Source organism: Amphiura filiformis, chromosome 2 (assembly GCF_039555335.1).
Source record: "Amphiura filiformis chromosome 2, Afil_fr2py, whole genome shotgun sequence".
Lineage (NCBI taxonomy): Eukaryota > Metazoa > Echinodermata > Ophiuroidea > Amphilepidida > Amphiuridae > Amphiura > Amphiura filiformis.
The window spans coordinates 14,869,577-14,886,962 of record NC_092629.1 but is presented as its reverse complement, the minus strand read 5'-3'; the positions used below and the strand labels follow the sequence as shown (position 1 = coordinate 14,886,962).

At 36.7% G+C, this 17,386-nt stretch overlaps 1 long non-coding RNA gene across 1 annotated transcript; it reads left to right on the top strand.

Annotated features, from left to right (window-relative positions):
* The first annotated feature begins 11,629 nt into the window (after window positions 1–11,629).
* On the top strand, window positions 11,630–16,941 carry LOC140135463 (uncharacterized). The gene is made up of 3 exons (XR_011856519.1): window positions 11,630–11,709; window positions 12,931–13,194; window positions 16,828–16,941. It is a non-coding gene; the product is annotated as an uncharacterized lncRNA (long non-coding RNA).
* The last annotated feature ends 445 nt before the right edge of the window (window positions 16,942–17,386 follow it).

The window sequence follows — 17,386 nt, the reverse complement described above, 5'->3', positions numbered from 1 at the left end:
TGTAAATATGTAACTGTAACATTAACCTGCTATCAACTGAAGATATTGAAACAGTAACCTGCTATCTACTGAAGATAACTGTGACATTATCCTGCTATCTACTGAAGATAGTTGTAATACTAATTTGCTATCTACTGAAGATAACTGTAACATCGACCTATCTACTGATGATACTGCACCATTAACCGGCTATCTACTGAAGAAAGCTGTTACAATAACCTGCTATCAACTGAATATAGCTGTAATATTAAACTGCAATCAATTAACTGAAGATTAACCTGCTATCTACTTAAGATAGCCGTAACATCATATCTTCTTAGCATATAGCCGTGCGTAACATTAACCTGCTATCTACGGAATATAGCGGTAACATTAACCTGCTATCTACTGAAGATAGCTGTAACATTAACCTGCTATCTACTGAAGATATCTGTAATATTAACCTGCTATCTACGGAAGATATCTGTAACATTGACCTGCTATCAACTGAAGATATCTGTAATATTAACCTGCTATCTACGGAAGATATCTGTAACATTAACCTGCTATCTACTGAAGATAGTTGTAACATTAACCTGCTATCAACTGAAGATATTGTAACATTAACCTGCTATCTACGGAAGATAGCTGCAATATTAGCCTGCTATCAACTGAAGATACTGTGACATCAACCTGCTATCTACTCAAGATAGCTGTAACATTAACCTGCTATCAACTGAAGATATCTGTAACATTAACCTGCTATCTGCTCAAGATAGCTGTAACATTAACCTGCTATCAACTGAAGATACTGTAACATTAACCTGCTATCTACGGAAGATAGCTGTAACATTAACCTGCTATCTACTGAAGATAGCTGTAACATTAACCTGCAATCTACGGAAGATAGCTGTAACATTAACCTGCTATCTACGGAAGATAGCTGTAACATTAACCTGCTATCTACGGAAGATATCTGTAACATTAACCTGCTATCTACGGAAGATAGCTGCAACATTAACCTGTTATCAACTGAAGATACTTTAACATTAACCTGCTATCTACGGAAGATAGCTGTAACATTAACCTGCTATCTACGGAAGATAGCTGTAACATTAACCTGCTATCTATGGAAGATATCTGTAACATTAACCTGCTATCAACGGAAGATACCTGCAACATTAACCTGTTATCAACTGAAGATACTTTAACATTAACTTGCTATCTACGGAAGATAGCTGCAATATTAGCCTGCTATCAACTGAAGATACTGTGACATTAGCCTGCTATCTACTCAAGATAGCTGTAACATTAACCTGCTATCAACTGAAGATAGTTGTAACATTAACCTGCTATCAACTGAAGATATTGTAACATTAACCTGCTATCTACGGAAGATAGCTGCAATATTAGCCTGCTATCAACTGAAGATACTGTGACATCAACCTGATATCTACTCAAGATAGCTGTAACATTAACCTGCTATCAACTGAAGATATCTGTAACATTAACCTGCTATCTGCTCAAGATAGCTGTAACATTAACCTGCTATCAACTGAAGATACTGTAACATTAACCTGCTATCTACGGAAGATAGCTGTAACATTAACCTGCTATCTACTGAAGATAGCTGTAACATTAACCTGCAATCTACGGAAGATAGCTGTAACATTAACCTGCTATCTACGGAAGATAGCTGTAACATTAACCTGCTATCTACGGAAAATATCTGTAACATTAACCTGCTATCTACGGAAGATAGCTGCAACATTAACCTGTTATCAACTGAAGATACTTTAACATTAACCTGCTATCTACGGAAGATAGCTGTAACATTAACCTGCTATCTACGGAAGATAGCTGTAACATTAACCTGCTATCTACGGAAGATATCTGTAACATTAACCTGCTATCTACGGAAGATACCTGCAACATTAACCTGTTATCAACTGAAGATACTTTAACATTAACTTGCTATCTACGGAAGATAGCTGCAATATTAGCCTGCTATCAACTGAAGATACTGTGACATTAGCCTGCTATCTACTCAAGATAGCTGTAACATTAACCTGCTATCAACTGAAGATAGTTGTAACATTAACCTGCTATCAACTGAAGATATTGTAACATTAACCTGCTATCTACGGAAGATAGCTGCAATATTAGCCTGCTATCAACTGAAGATACTGTGACATCAACCTGATATCTACTCAAGATAGCTGTAACATTAACCTGCTATCAACTGAAGATATCTGTAACATTAACCTGCTATCTGCTCAAGATAGCTGTAACATTAACCTGCTATCAACTGAAGATACTGTAACATTAACCTGCTATCTACGGAAGATAGCTGTAACATTAACCTGCTATCTACTGAAGATAGCTGTAACATTAACCTGCAATCTACGGAAGATAGCTGTAACATTAACCTGCTATCTACGGAAGATAGCTGTAACATTAACCTGCTATCTACGGAAAATATCTGTAACATTAACCTGCTATCTACGGAAGATAGCTGCAACATTAACCTGTTATCAACTGAAGATACTTTAACATTAACCTGCTATCTACGGAAGATAGCTGTAACATTAACCTGCTATCTACGGAAGATAGCTGTAACATTAACCTGCTATCTACGGAAGATATCTGTAACATTAACCTGCTATCTACGGAAGATAGCTGCAACATTAACCTGTTATCAACTGAAGATACTTTAACATTAACCTGCTATCTACGGAAGATAGCTGCAATATTAGCCTGCTATCAACTGAAGATACTGTGACATTAACCTGCTATCTACTCAAGATAGCTGTAACATTAACCTGCTACCAACTGAAGATATCTGTAACATTAACCTGCTATCTACTCAAGATAGCTGCAACATTAACCTGCTCTCAACTGAAGATACTGTGACATTAACCTGCTATCTACTCAAGATAGCTGTAACATTAACCTGCTATCAACTGAAGATATCTGTAACATTAACCTGCTATCTACTCAAGATAGCTGTAACATTAACCTGCTATCAACTGAAGATACTGTGACATTAACATACTATCAACAGAAGATACTGTACCATTAACCGGCTATCTACTGAAGAAAGCTGTTACAATAACCTGCTATCAACTGGAGATAGCTGTAATATTAAACTGTAACCAATTAACTGAAGATTAACATGATATCTACTTAAGATAGCCGTAACATCATATCTAAGCATAGCCGTGCGTAACATTAACCTGCTACCAACTGAAGATAGCTGTAACATTAACCTGCTATCTACGGAAGATAGCTGTAACATTAACCTGCTATCTAATGATCTAGCTGTAATATTAACTTGCTATCTACGGAAGATGGCTGTAGCATTAACCTGCTATCTACGGAAGATAGCTGTAACATTAACCTGCTATCTTCGGAAGATAGCTGTAACATTAACCTGCTATATACGGAAGATAACTGTAACATTAACCTGCTATCTACGGAAGATAGCTGTAACATTAACCTGCTATCTAATGATCTAGCTGTAATATTAACTTGCTATCTACGGAAGATAGCTGTAGCATTAACCTGCTATCTACGGAAGATAGCTGTAACATTAACCTGCTATCTACGGAAGATAGCTGTAACATTAACCTGCTATATACGGAAGATAACTGTAACATTAACCTGCTATCTACGGAAGATAGCTGCAATATTAACCTGCTATCTACGGAAGATAGCTGTAACATTAACCTGCTATCTACGGAAGATAGCTGTAACATTAACCTGCTATCTACGGAAGATAGCTGTAACATTAAACTGCTATCTACGGAAGATGACTGTAACATTAACCTGCTATCTACGGCAGATAGATGTAACATTAACCTGCTATCTACGGAAGATAGCTGTAACATTAAACTGCTATCTACAGAAGATAGCTGTAACATTAACCTGCTATCTACGGCAGATAGCTGTAACATTAACCTGCTATATACGGAAGATAGCTGTAACATTAACCTGCTATCTACGGAAGATAGCTGTAACATTAACCTGCTATCTACGGAAGATAGCTGTAACCTTAACCTGCTATCTACGGCAGATAGCTGTAACATTAACCTGCTGTCTACGGAAGATAGCTGTAACATTAACCTGCTATCTACGGCAGATAGCTGTAACATTAACCTGCTATCTACGGAAGATAGCTGTAACATTAAACTGCTATCTACGGAAGATAGCTGTAACATTAACCTGCTATCTACGGCAGATAGCTGTAACATTAACCTGCTATCTACGGAAGATAGCTGTAACATTAACCTGCTATCTACGGAAGATAACTGTAACATTAAACTGCTATCTACGGCAGATAGCTGTAACATTAACCTGCTATCTACGGAAGATAGCTGTAACATTAAACTGCTATCTACGGAAGATAGCTGTAACATTAACCTGCTATCTACGGCAGATAGCTGTAACATTAACCTGTTATCTACGGAAGATAACTGTTACATTAACCTGCTATCTACGGAAGATATCTGTAAGACTAACCTGCTATCTACGGAAGATAGCTGTAACATTAACCTGCTATCTACGGAAGATGACTGTAACATTAACCTGCTATCTACGGCAGATAGCTGTAACATTAACCTGCTATCTACGGAAGATAGTGTAACATTAAACTGCTATCTACGGAAGATAGCTGTAACATTAACCTGCTATCTACGGCAGATAGCTGTAACATTAACCTGCTATATACGGAAGATAGCTGTAACATTAACCTGTTATCTACGGAAGATAACTGTTACATTAACCTGCTATCTACGGAAGATATCTGTAAGATTAACCTGCTATCTACGGAAGATAGCTGTAACCTTAACCTCCTATCTACGGAAGATATTAACCTCCTATCTACGGGGCTATCTACGGCAGATAGCTGTAACATTAACCTGCAATAAATTGAAGATAGTCTATCTGGGGTATCCAGGAAAATAGTTATTTTATTTTTTTTGGGATTTTTTTTTATCATGTGACACATTTGATCAATGAATGAACAAGAATCTATTAAAGCCTTGGGTGATATGCTTCACAGGATGCAACGCCCTCGATTTTTCCCGAATTCCTACTTTTTGCATGATTGAAAAGGCTATTAGACATCAAATGGCCAAAGAAAATCACAAATCAAGAACTCTACGAGAAAACCATATGGAGTAATAAAATCAAGAAAATGTGGCTTCTTTGGTTAGGACACCTGCTGAGACCCCGGCTGAGACTACCTGATGATACCCCCAGCAAAGCAAACTCTTCAAGAATACGAACGACACGCATGCGCGTATTTTGAGGGGGGCTTTGGGGCGGCAGCCCCCCCCCCCCCCGGATAAAAGCAGGGGGCGGCAAAAATATAGGGGCGGCGGAAGAAGAAGGGGCGGCAAAAACAGGGGCGGCAAAATGAATTAGTAAATAAAAAAGGGGGGAAATTTAATAAAGCATCAAAAATTGTGAAAAATGGTACTACTGCTTTTAGGGCGCTAGCGCCTGAAAACCCTTTTTTTTTTTTTTTTTTTTTTGCTCTTCACTTTTTTTTTGCTCTTCACTTTTCAAACGACCGAGAAAAAATTGGGTCAACCTTTTCGGGCTGTTGAGGAAGGGGCGGCAAAATTGAATTTTCTTCAGCCCCCCGGGGTTAGGGCGGCCACGGTACGCCACTGACACGTAAAACGACCAAGAGGGAAACCAAAAAATACGTGGATATCAGCAATTCAAAAAGAGCTGAAAGAAATCAAAGAAGACTTAACCATAAAGAAATCAACTGAACTTTCGAGAGAGAGAGAGAGAGAGACCTACCTGGAGTAACTTTATCGATGGCGCTATGTCAAACTGCTGACGAGAAGCGTTTATGTTGATGATATCTGAATTGCTCTAATTACAGGAAAATGTAAGGTTTTATAATAAATCCGGAGATCTCCGGCTTTATTCCAAATTCACTGATCGAGTGATGGCTAAACACATCGCAGGTATGTGTATCATTGACGTATAAACTGTGTGCATATCGCTATTTGTCTTACGTCTTGTTTAAACGACCCAGCTGCGTGAAGCTACGCCAATAATCATGATAACAATGCGATCGGTGAGCTAATCACCAGTGGCGTAGCCAGCACTTTTTCAGAGGGGGGCAAAGGGGGGCAAGGCAAATTTTAAGGGGCCACCTTTTGGGGACAAAATCAGTTAATGTTACAAATGCGTGCGAAGCGAGCGAAAAATTGTGCCATATCGATATTGAAGCTAAACTGGTGAAATATGGTACAGAAAGTGAATAAATTGGCACTTTTTAGGTTAAAATGGCAAAATATATTGTAAATTTGGTCAAAAACACAACAAAGTCTTCAATGTCGGGGCGGTCACCATCCCACAGGGGGGGCAAGAGGGGGCAAGACTTTTCACAGGAGCAGCTGCCCCCTCTCCCCCCACCCCCCTGGCTACGCCACTGCTAATCACGTATTGTAGGAGTTGAAATGAAATAGCAATTTTCTTCGTTTTACCCTATTTGTTTGGTTCGAAATTAAAAAGGGACTAATAGGAATTATATTCTTTATGCAAATCACACATTGGCTTTAACCGGCTTAGAAATTTCACCCGTGTAATGTATATTAGTATAGAGGTCATGCAGCCAAAAGTGCTCTATTTAACAATTTCGTAGGAGAGATGTTTCAAATGGCCAAATCATAATTATATCAAAATGTTCAGAAGAGTCTGGAGAATCTTTTCTGCCATGTTGTCAAATTTGTAACCTGCGCGTTCTATTCCGTTTCAATGGCAACGGTCACGCTAAGGATTCTTATAATTTTTTACCCATACAAGTCACATTTTAACATTTTAATGTCATTCTACAACTAATTTTCGACCTTTTTAAAATCGGTTGAAACATATTGATTTGTTCAAGCATATGTCAGAGGCAAACTAAGGAGTTGTGTTACCTGAAGATAGCTAAAAGATAGATAACTAGCAAGTAATAAGAAGCAAGATAAGGCCACTCCCAACAATCAGTATAGCAAATTTGCACTCAGCCCTTGGGCGAGGGGTACCGAATTAGTGGCGTACGTCTTTTTGGGGAAAATGTACATCTTTAATACTTTAAGTAAATATTAAGTAAATATTTAAGTAAATAGATTTACTTTGCGGCCTGCTAAATATCAAAATATCAATTTTTAATAATTTGCCATATCGCAAAGTTAAAAAAATCTAAATTATTTAATATCAGAGGGACATTCTTCGTATTCAGAATGATTCTGATGTGCTTTCAGATTCCACAAAAAATACTGAGCAAAGGTGTAGGGTGGCCGACGTCTTTAAGCGAATTCTGTAAACTCACACATCTCTATGAGATTGATGGCATTTGGTAAAGTGCAACCTGATCATGCTGATGAAGTTTTGCTCAAATTCTAATTGGTTTTAATTCCAAATAAGTTTTCATGTTTCCAAAATTTCATTAGTTGGATCATATTAATGAGAAATATAATCGCTTTCTAATTGGTTCGAAACTGCCGTAACAAAGCTTTTAATTATTCCATATTTACATGAAAGAATTCTATTGTAAGTGATGATATTGACGTGTAGATAGAGTTATCTGTTTAACAAATATCACACATTTTTATTACGTTCAGAGTTGAAAACAGATTCCCGCTATATTGAGATATTGCGCTATTCTATTTCAAATCCACACACCCTGTGGAAGAGAGTTTTGCACCTTACGTTCAACCAGGCTTGAAATTGTTGACAGTTTCGTATTTTAAGTTAGCAACTATTTTAAACTGTTGTGATCTACATCTACTAGGATACTCAGTAAAGTTGCCAAGGCAATATCTGACTGAGAAAACAATACTGACGCCGGTCATCAGACACGGATCAAAAACTGACAAATGATAAATTACACTTAAAGCTACTTAAACTTACAAAAGAACTGCACTACTTAATCAATACTTTTGTTTTTAAGACCAGATGTAAATGATTTGGTAGTTCACAACATCTTGCGAATGGTAGTGAGCTTTGGCAAAAATTGCATGTGTGTAGTGTGTAGAAGAATTCAAATATCACAGATATAGGCCTACTTTGGTATGTCATGTGGTTCTTGAGTTATGCTGTAAAGAGGGCTGAAACAAGAACTTTTTCGTAAAACGTACATAACTCATTAACAACAATATAAAGCAAGTTTTTAAAGTACATGATTTGTATAAACTTTTGCAAAAACATGAAAGTATTATTTTTCAATTATAAGTAAGCGAAATAAACAAGTAGTGTTGAAGTTTAAATTAATATTTTCATTGTTATTACCACTACGTATGAATCTGCAATTCTAAATAATACATTGATTATAATGAAAATTGTTTTTCTACCCTTAACGCTCTGTGTGCTTGTCATATCCTTCAAAATCTGAACATAAAAAGTCAAAGTTTTGAGATATTTTCTGAAAATTTGAAGAGCTATCTTAAGAACCACTGAACCAATACTAGGCTTGTTTGTACTCATTTCAATGCATTTTTCATGCTGATTCCAAATATGGTCATGATAATGTACAATTCTGATATTTCTGAATTTAAAACAAGATAAAACAAAATTAAACAAAACAAATGAAACGTGTTGTTTGCAGTCAACACCCGCTGTACGGGGAGATGGTTGAAAACTGCATGTTGAGATTTAAAATTTAATGTGATTTTACACAATGTGTGGCCTCAAATGACAAAGTCTGTTTGGAATTTCCCAAAATCTTCTGTAATTTTTCTCACTTTTTGCGGATGATTTGACCTGGAATTAATAAAACTGTTGAATATGGCAGGAAAATCTTCCTCAGTGGGGTGCGGATTTCAAACGGAACATCCCATTACCACGTTTGCATCGGATCTGAATAAAGATATATTTACATTCGCCTAATAAGAGGATGAGAAAATTACGAAATGCCCTTTAATGAACAAGGGTATTAAGTTATTAGACAGGTTAGAGAAAGGGCTATTTACATGACTAGTGTTCTCTCGTTAATATGGCTATTTGATTAGCAGGCGGAAATTAGAACGTATCATCATTTTATTACATTTTTCTCCTAAAAAATGCATTAGAGAAAGGACTATTTACATGAATAGTGCTCTCTCATTAATACGGCTATTTGATTAACAGGCGGTAATTATAAAACGTGTCTTCATTTTATTACATTCTCCCAACATGTCAAAAAAATGCATCAAAGTGATTTCGCTTCAACTTTTTATTATACACGGTTGTTGAAGAAAACTTGTTTTACTCATTTACACGTCTATAATAGCTAACGAATTCTCACTCTTATTTCACGAAATTTAAAATGAAACTATTAAAATGTGAGCAATTGCTGCAGCTTCATTTAAAGGAGTATTTCGTGATCCTAGCATCCTCTTTTTATGACATTTTTCAGTATAGGCCTATATCCACGAAAAAAGCATATTCCCAAAATTTTCAGTTGATTCCAATTTTGCGTTTGCGAGTTATGCATGATTATGTGTATTACACTGCTCCATAGACAATACGTTGTAATTTCGTTCTGGTGCAAATTTCGCGATATCTTTGCTAAACGAATTAATCTGCAAGAAATATTTTGTACATAAACATTATGTAGCCAGAGTATTCCAGTGATATAAAAGACAAGTTTGACATTAGCAACAATGAGTTGTACCATAACAATGCTGCATAACAATATGCAGACTATAATTGTTCTCATTTCGCAAACAAAGCCCACAGTATTGTTACTATGCGTTTGCTTTGTAATATTTCATCCAACTGAAACTATAAGAACTACATGAATTTGTGGTTTATATGCTAGTCTCAGATGAAATTCTAAGCTCAAATTATTTATTTATTAGGCCTAATATTTCTCATATATTGATATACATATGAATTGTAATATCACAATTTACTAATATATAAACCCTAATATAGCGCTAGCGGCTGATTTTATCCATAGGGTACCTGCAGGTAATATGGGACCATTAAGGACGTTTAGCTTATTTGCATAAAAACTAAAGAAGATATGCCCACAAGAGATTGTTATGATGAACAACCTGTCCTTTAAGATTAATAAAACAGGCAATGTTACCTTGTTTTTATGTTTGTTTGGACGCTATGACGTCAAAATGACGTCATCGTCAAGTGTCCCATATTACCTGCATGTGCAGGTAATATGGGACACTGTGTTATCTCTATGGTGAAAATCAAAAAGTTCAGAAAATCACTCTTTTGTTCTAAAAACATTTTTGTTACATGATTTTGAATGTTAAATGCAAATTTCTACAAGAAAATTCAATTTTCTAAATAGTTTTGCTTTTCGCATTGACAATGCACACAATTTCCTATGTGTCCCATATTACCTGCACCCATTCAGTTGAAAATCAGAGAAAATAATCATTTATAAAGGAAAGTGCCACTTGTCAGTGGAATTTTACCTGCTGATAAGCTTAACCCATCACCTAAAGATCATAAAAATGACAAATGCCCCCTCAGTACCAGACTTTCTACATACACAATCATAAAACGTGACGTCATTGATTTTAGATCAGGCCAAAAAAACGACATAATTTTTGGGCAATTTCACTCTTTTGGCATTGATTTCCAAGAGTTTGATACACAGACTCCAAAACTGCATTTCTAGAAGCACAATTGATGTCTCTAAACACTTAACAAATCAACTTAAAGTGTTTACCTTCTCTAAGCTACTTTTTGTTAAAATGAAAACAGGTGTCCCATATTACCTGCTGTCCCATATTACCTGCACCTACCCTATGTTTAAAAACCATTAAATTTGTAATATTTTTAGAGGTTTTTTTTCTTTCTTTGAGGTACATCCTATCGGTACCTTATTTCTTATCATAAATAACGAACCGCTTGACTTGGGTCACTGAAATTCCAGTGTAGTAATTGGATTCCTTGCCCCAATAATATACATAAATTTTGTTACCACTGTGTTATTAGTTTTTGAGAAATATGCAAAAAAAAACACACATTTATCGAGGGGCGTAGTACACCCTTAAGCCTAACTCGTATACAAGATTGGCCGTAGTCCTTATTACATGCATAGTTCGTATAGTCGGCCACTTTACCGTCATACTTAAACCCGGGGGTAAGAACCGCAAAATGGTCTTTGCTACATACATTGAATTTATACTTTGCTAATGTGCGGTGACCGGGGTGCTTCGAAAATTTGTACAGGGATGTGCCACGTAGACTTTCGGACTCTCTCTGTACCTATTTTTGGCTGATTTTGCTACCCACACACATGTATATCATGCAATTTTTCCACCAAAATTTGCCCTAATTGGACGCTTTTGGGACACTTTTACCCAAATGCGCCCAATTGGTAGCCTATCCATTGAAAATCCACCCATCGATATACCAAAATCGCTGAAAAGGCACCCCAAAACGTAGTCTCGGTCCCAGCCGGTTTGTGCTCCTTCGTCACTAAACAAACCGGTGACGGAGGAACACAAACCGGCTGGGACCGAGACAACCCAAAAGCGTATACCTTCAGCCATGGAGACCCCCGGTAGGGGCGGTGACTACCTCTTTCAGAATAATACCGCCGCTTCGAAAGTGAGTGCCATCCCCGGAATTTAATTATCTATTATTAATCCGCCATATATTAATTTAGTCGCGTGGAAAGTATAAATTACTGTCAGTTGGTAAGGTTGGTCTCATTCGACTTCTGGACAGACACCAACCAATAATCGCAACACCGGGCCACAAGCTGACGTAAGTACATAGAGAAGTTGCGATTTCCAAACGTGCGTATCGTACGCCCATAGATCTATTCAAAATCTCGTCACATGAGATTGATTTTGAATAGATGTAGCCTACGGGCGTATACGTTTGGAAATTGCAACCTCCCTGTTCTCTCCTTACTTTTGAAGTAAACTGTTTGATGTTGATGGAATGGTATTTTACTTTTCTTAATCAATGACCCATTCCTCCACTCCAAATGTTTCGATTTTTTATTACAATTAATGTAGTGTATAGTTCAATACAACCACACGGTTGGCCCTATACGCTGGTACGATATAGGCGGGTGCAGCCCGTCACTAAGAAGACCCGGTAGTTAGAAGACCCGCTATTCAGAAACCCCATTATTCAGAAGGCCCGCTAGTCAGAATTTTCTAAGCAGCGGGCCTTCTGAATAACGGACTTTATGAATAGTGTGCTTTTTGTTGAATTTTATGTAAAAGTCCCGTTACTCAGATTTTTTTCTGACTAGCGGGTTGTATCCAACCTAACCTAGCCCATTAATCAGAAGGTCCGCTACTCAGAAAATATTTTCTGAGTAGCGGGCCTTCTGATTAACTGGTTTTCTGATTACCGGGTCTTCTGGTTAGCGGGTCATTTTAAATGAAAGCCCGCTATTCAGAATTTGACGGGTTTTCTGAATAGTGGGCCTTCTGAGTAATGGGTCTTCTGAGTGACCGCCCCCCCCCTCCGATATGGACCCTTAAAGACGTACACGCAGAATAATAGCCTATACATATAGGGGCCTAATATTATTATACTTGTAGTACGATTTCCAAGACAAAAGAACGATAATGCTTCATTAGCGTTCTACAAAAATATGAGAAAGGTTTTTAACACAAGTCAACACATACATAAATGACAGCCAGTGAAAAAATGTCACTGACTATCCGGGATTTGAACCCAGGACCTTTACCAAAGTGAGAAATTATTAAAGTTAAACTTTTGAAATTATACCTACCTCGAATTTTCATATAACTTTCGATCTAATCTACATCTCTATCATCAGCGAGAAGGATTGTTTTGTTGTTGTTTGTTTGTTTGTTTGTTTGTTTGTTTGTTTGTTTGTTTGTTTATTTATTTATTTATTTATTTATTTCTTTATTTATTTATTATGATTTTATTGTTATAATTGTTTGATTTTTTTTTTTGTCTACTTGTTTGGTTAATTATTTTGTTTGTTTGTTTTTCAAGTTTCGGATCCTGACCTCAACAAGAGCTCTACTGTAGTCATGGCAAATCCTCCACGCATCATCATAGCCTTTATGTTCATAGCACTCGTTGGTGTTCATGGGCGTAAGCATGGAGGTAAGCAGGAAGCACCAAAGCTGTCAAAGGACTGCAAGCAGATTTGTGACACTGAGGGGTGTGCTGGACCCGTTTTCCGCAGTCATGGACAATGCATTCAGATTTGTGCTCATATAAAGAAGAGTGGGCTCGAATTTGAATGTGCGCTAGGTATGTGAATATACTCAAAACTCAATATTCCTATCTCGATCCTATTATTCATTTCCTATAACACTTTTGCATTCAATAATTTAAACACGACAAAAAAAAAGAAACTCCTCACTTGTGTAAGCCGTCATCAATCTAAACCTGCTCATGGTATGACAATTTGATCGGCACGGTTGTGCGCAACATTCTTGTTTAGCTTAATTTGATTAGAGCTTAAGGGCTTTGGTATGAGCGTTTGGGCATTTTTTTGGGGGGGGCTTATCGTGTATGTAGCTGGGGTGAAAAGCCGACGATCAATTGAACATTTTGACCTTACATATTGAAGATATGGATTTTTTCCCCAAAACATAAAAAATTAGGTCTTTTGGGGAAAGATATATATCTTCAATATTAAATATGAAAGGTCAAAATTTTAAATTGATCGTCGGCTTTTCATCCCAACTACATACACATAAGTACATATCATTAGGTTTATATATATAGTTTACTTCGAGGACTGTTAAATATCAAATATTTGAAAAATATCAAATTTTAATAATTTGTCATAAAATTTGTATTATATCGCGAAGTTTAGAAAAAATCAAAATTATTTGATATCAGAAGGACATTATTCGTATTCAGAATGCAATTCGATATGTCTGATGTGCTCTCATGTCCCACAAAAAATACTGTCCAAACGCTCATACCAGAGCCCTAAAACAAGATGCACAATATTATTGCACATGACCGACCTGGTCAAGCTGATATTGAAATTCAGAATATCTGGGTAGAAACTGATGAATAGCTCCCGTTATTTTGATTTCTATAAAACATATTGTAATGTAAGGCTTGCACTTGAATATAATTATGTATTGAAAGAACATGGTAAGCTTCAGTCTGCGTATTGAAAACCAAACCTGCGTATTGAAATCAAAAACTGACCACGGTTTTTCTGAAATCGTTAACTTTGCTCGTATTTTCTTATACTTAGCCTGAGTCCCTCGGCCATTCTCTTAACGTATTAAACATGACGGAACAAAATGGTCATACGTGGCTTTTGAAGAACTAGTGGATTCGTCCAACTATTATGGCGATTTCTGCCATGAAGATATCGGGGTGATGTCGGTGTGCGTTAGTATCCACTGGTTACTGGTTCAAGCCTAAGCTTATACAAGTTGTTCCGAATTATGATATACCATAGGCTTAGTATTGTGATCATTTCGACCAGTAGTTCGTAACAAAAAAGTTTGAGCCAGTTGACGGTCCTATATACATGTATTCTAACGTGCATGCTCTACGTCAGCCAATGCGTCATCATGATTAATAAAATATATTTTTATTTTTCAAAAATCGACTATTACGGTTGTTACGAGTCGTACTTGACTCAAGGCCAAAATCACCTTTTACCCGAACTCACACGAATGCACAACACAAATACACTGTTTGATTAAGCTAACAAAATCTAAGTCTTTAATTGAAAGCACGTTATTATTGGTACAATATATGACAACAAATGCTCATACACAATAATCAAATATAAACACTCTTTATCTATTTAGTACTTAGCCAGCATTCTTCTTCTTGGTGATCATAAACTTCTTGCAATGTTCTGGACGACTGATGTAATATATCCTCATTCACTTGTCCTGTGAACACTTGCGTTTATAAATATCCTTGCGTATGAAATTATCACACAAAAATGGCGTTGCTTTCTCCAAACCGTTGTCTCCTTGCGCTGCTTTCTCCAAACTTAACTCCTTGCGCTGCTTTCTCCAAACTTGGTGCTATTTCCACCTTTCACACAATATATACTGCAGTTACTGTCCCAATGCACAGTGCTCTTGCCATTGACGCGTAACCTCTACAAATAGCGTATGTTAGAAGTATGGGTAATTGTTAACGTCGCTGTGTGAAAAATAACCGGCCAATATTAAAAGTACTCTTCTAAAATTCTAGAAAATATAGTTTTGTAACATGTCCTAAATTTTAAGCTAATTTAGGTGTTTGGAAATATTCGCACTTTGGTGTTTTAGGAAGGATATGTAAACGACATATAACACCAAAAATATGACGAAATTATTTCCAAACCGTGTTACGGCCCACAGGCATTATGTTTCTCATTTTCAAGAATGTGGTTAACAATATGCACAGTATTGTCTCATTTCGTGAACAAAGGCCACACAGTAATTGTTACCTTGCGTTTGCTTTATAATCGTTCACCCAACTGAAACTATAATACCAGCTCATTACTCATTGCACAGGTAAAACAGACACATGTATGTGTGGATTTAACCAGAGAAGATCTGATGTAACATAGTTGAGCTGTTTTCAATGAGTGCTATCTTGGTTTAATAGCTTTTAATGGGTTTATGTCCTGCAAAGGTCGTGGTGAATTCTACTGTAGACATGACTGCATCATGATCTTCAGGAAGCAGGACTGCGATGCAGTTGTCCCCACTTATTTTGACAGCTGTGTTGTATAAAAAACCATAGATCATCATATTTGGATAATCTATGCATAAACCAGACTTCAGCGAGTCGACAGAAGAATATATATTCCTTTCTTGGAAGAAGTACGTTCTTTGACGTATTCTAGATCTTCTCCGACAACACTGGCAGGTAGTAGTGCATTGACTACATAAAATTAATTCTGGTTAGCAATTTCCTTTCTTCGAAGGAATTGGACTGTAAGCATATTAGCTAGCTAGCCTAGATCAACACTATCAACTGTGAAGAATATGTTTACCTTTTCTTATACCCTGCAGTGGGAAATCCCACATATTTTAACAGCCAAATGTGATCTTGGAAATTCCCAAGCCTTAATTATAACATTAACCTTTCACGTGACATCATTTCCTGAGGGGAATCCCGTGATGTCATCTTCATTTTACAACCTCAAGGGGGGGGGGGTTCCAAATATTCCAAATTAGATATGATTCAACTTGTTTTGCTCAATTTGAGAGGGGAATTCACCCCAAAATGTCATCACTCATGTAACTTTGTAAACAATGATAAATCATCAAATTAAATTACTCAGGGCACATCACACGGTATTGACATGGAAAACGAATTACTGAAACGAACATGAGATTATTCAGTTATGATACAATAATTACAACAGTAGGCCTACTGTTAACTGTTTCGTTTAGTTAAAGCCATATTATAACATTTTTAAACAAAATTAATTAGCATTTCTTTGTCATAAAATGTTAGCTTTTACTGTCAGATATATCCCCTTTTTTTTTGAGCCGAACAACTACGGCAAAGCAAAGAAAATTGGAATTTATTACCAGCGCACATACGTACCAGTCCTTCGGTCGTGTTGTGGTACGACCCTTTGTTGTGTATATCATATCACCGTCCCGCACGCCGTGTACGTACTGTCTGTTATGAACATCGTGCATGCGTTCGACTAATAATTCCATCGTAATAATAAAGCGCAGAATCCGGCCTTTTATTCAAAATCTCGGATTTTGACAAACCTACAGCACTTAGAGTCTTGATTTTTGCAGGGTATATTGGTTTAATAAAGTACAATTTAATCGTGTAAAAGAGGAATGTTAATGTTATAATATGGCTTTAAACAAAATACTATGTACAGAATATAAAGTAATACACGCATATAATCCTTGTAATTATTAATATTGTTTATTCCAGCAACCGGGATAGCTGCAATCGACGCCGCTCTTAAAACTGGAATTCAGGAGTTCTGTGCCAATGCAGCCGAGCTTGCTGCTGAGTGTCCATTATGTGCAGCAGAGGAAGTTTCAATCAAAAGAGAGGTCAGTTCATAAAAGCTGCCAATGGGTTGTTTAGGGTGCAAAATAACTGCACATCACTAAATGCATCCGCATTTGGTGTAACCCTTCATAGCTCCGGTAGAAAATAGCGCATATGCGAAATATATCGGCGTCCCGAGGGAACCGAATTTGAGTGACTCTTGGTTGTGTTGATAAAAACGAAAGAATAGGAGCTAGCTCAACATTAGAAATCTGTTCAGAAAATGTTCCGAATCCAAATGGGTGATAGGCTCTCGGAACAATACACTGCAAAAACAAGTGTTTATATTTAAACACCATATTGTGTTTATCAGAGCAACACTTAATAAACACATAATTCATGTTAATGGTCTAACACTAATGTTAATTTTTCTAACACTAATGTTCATAGATTAACACTTGGTGTTATATAACAAACATTAGTGTTTGTAATATAA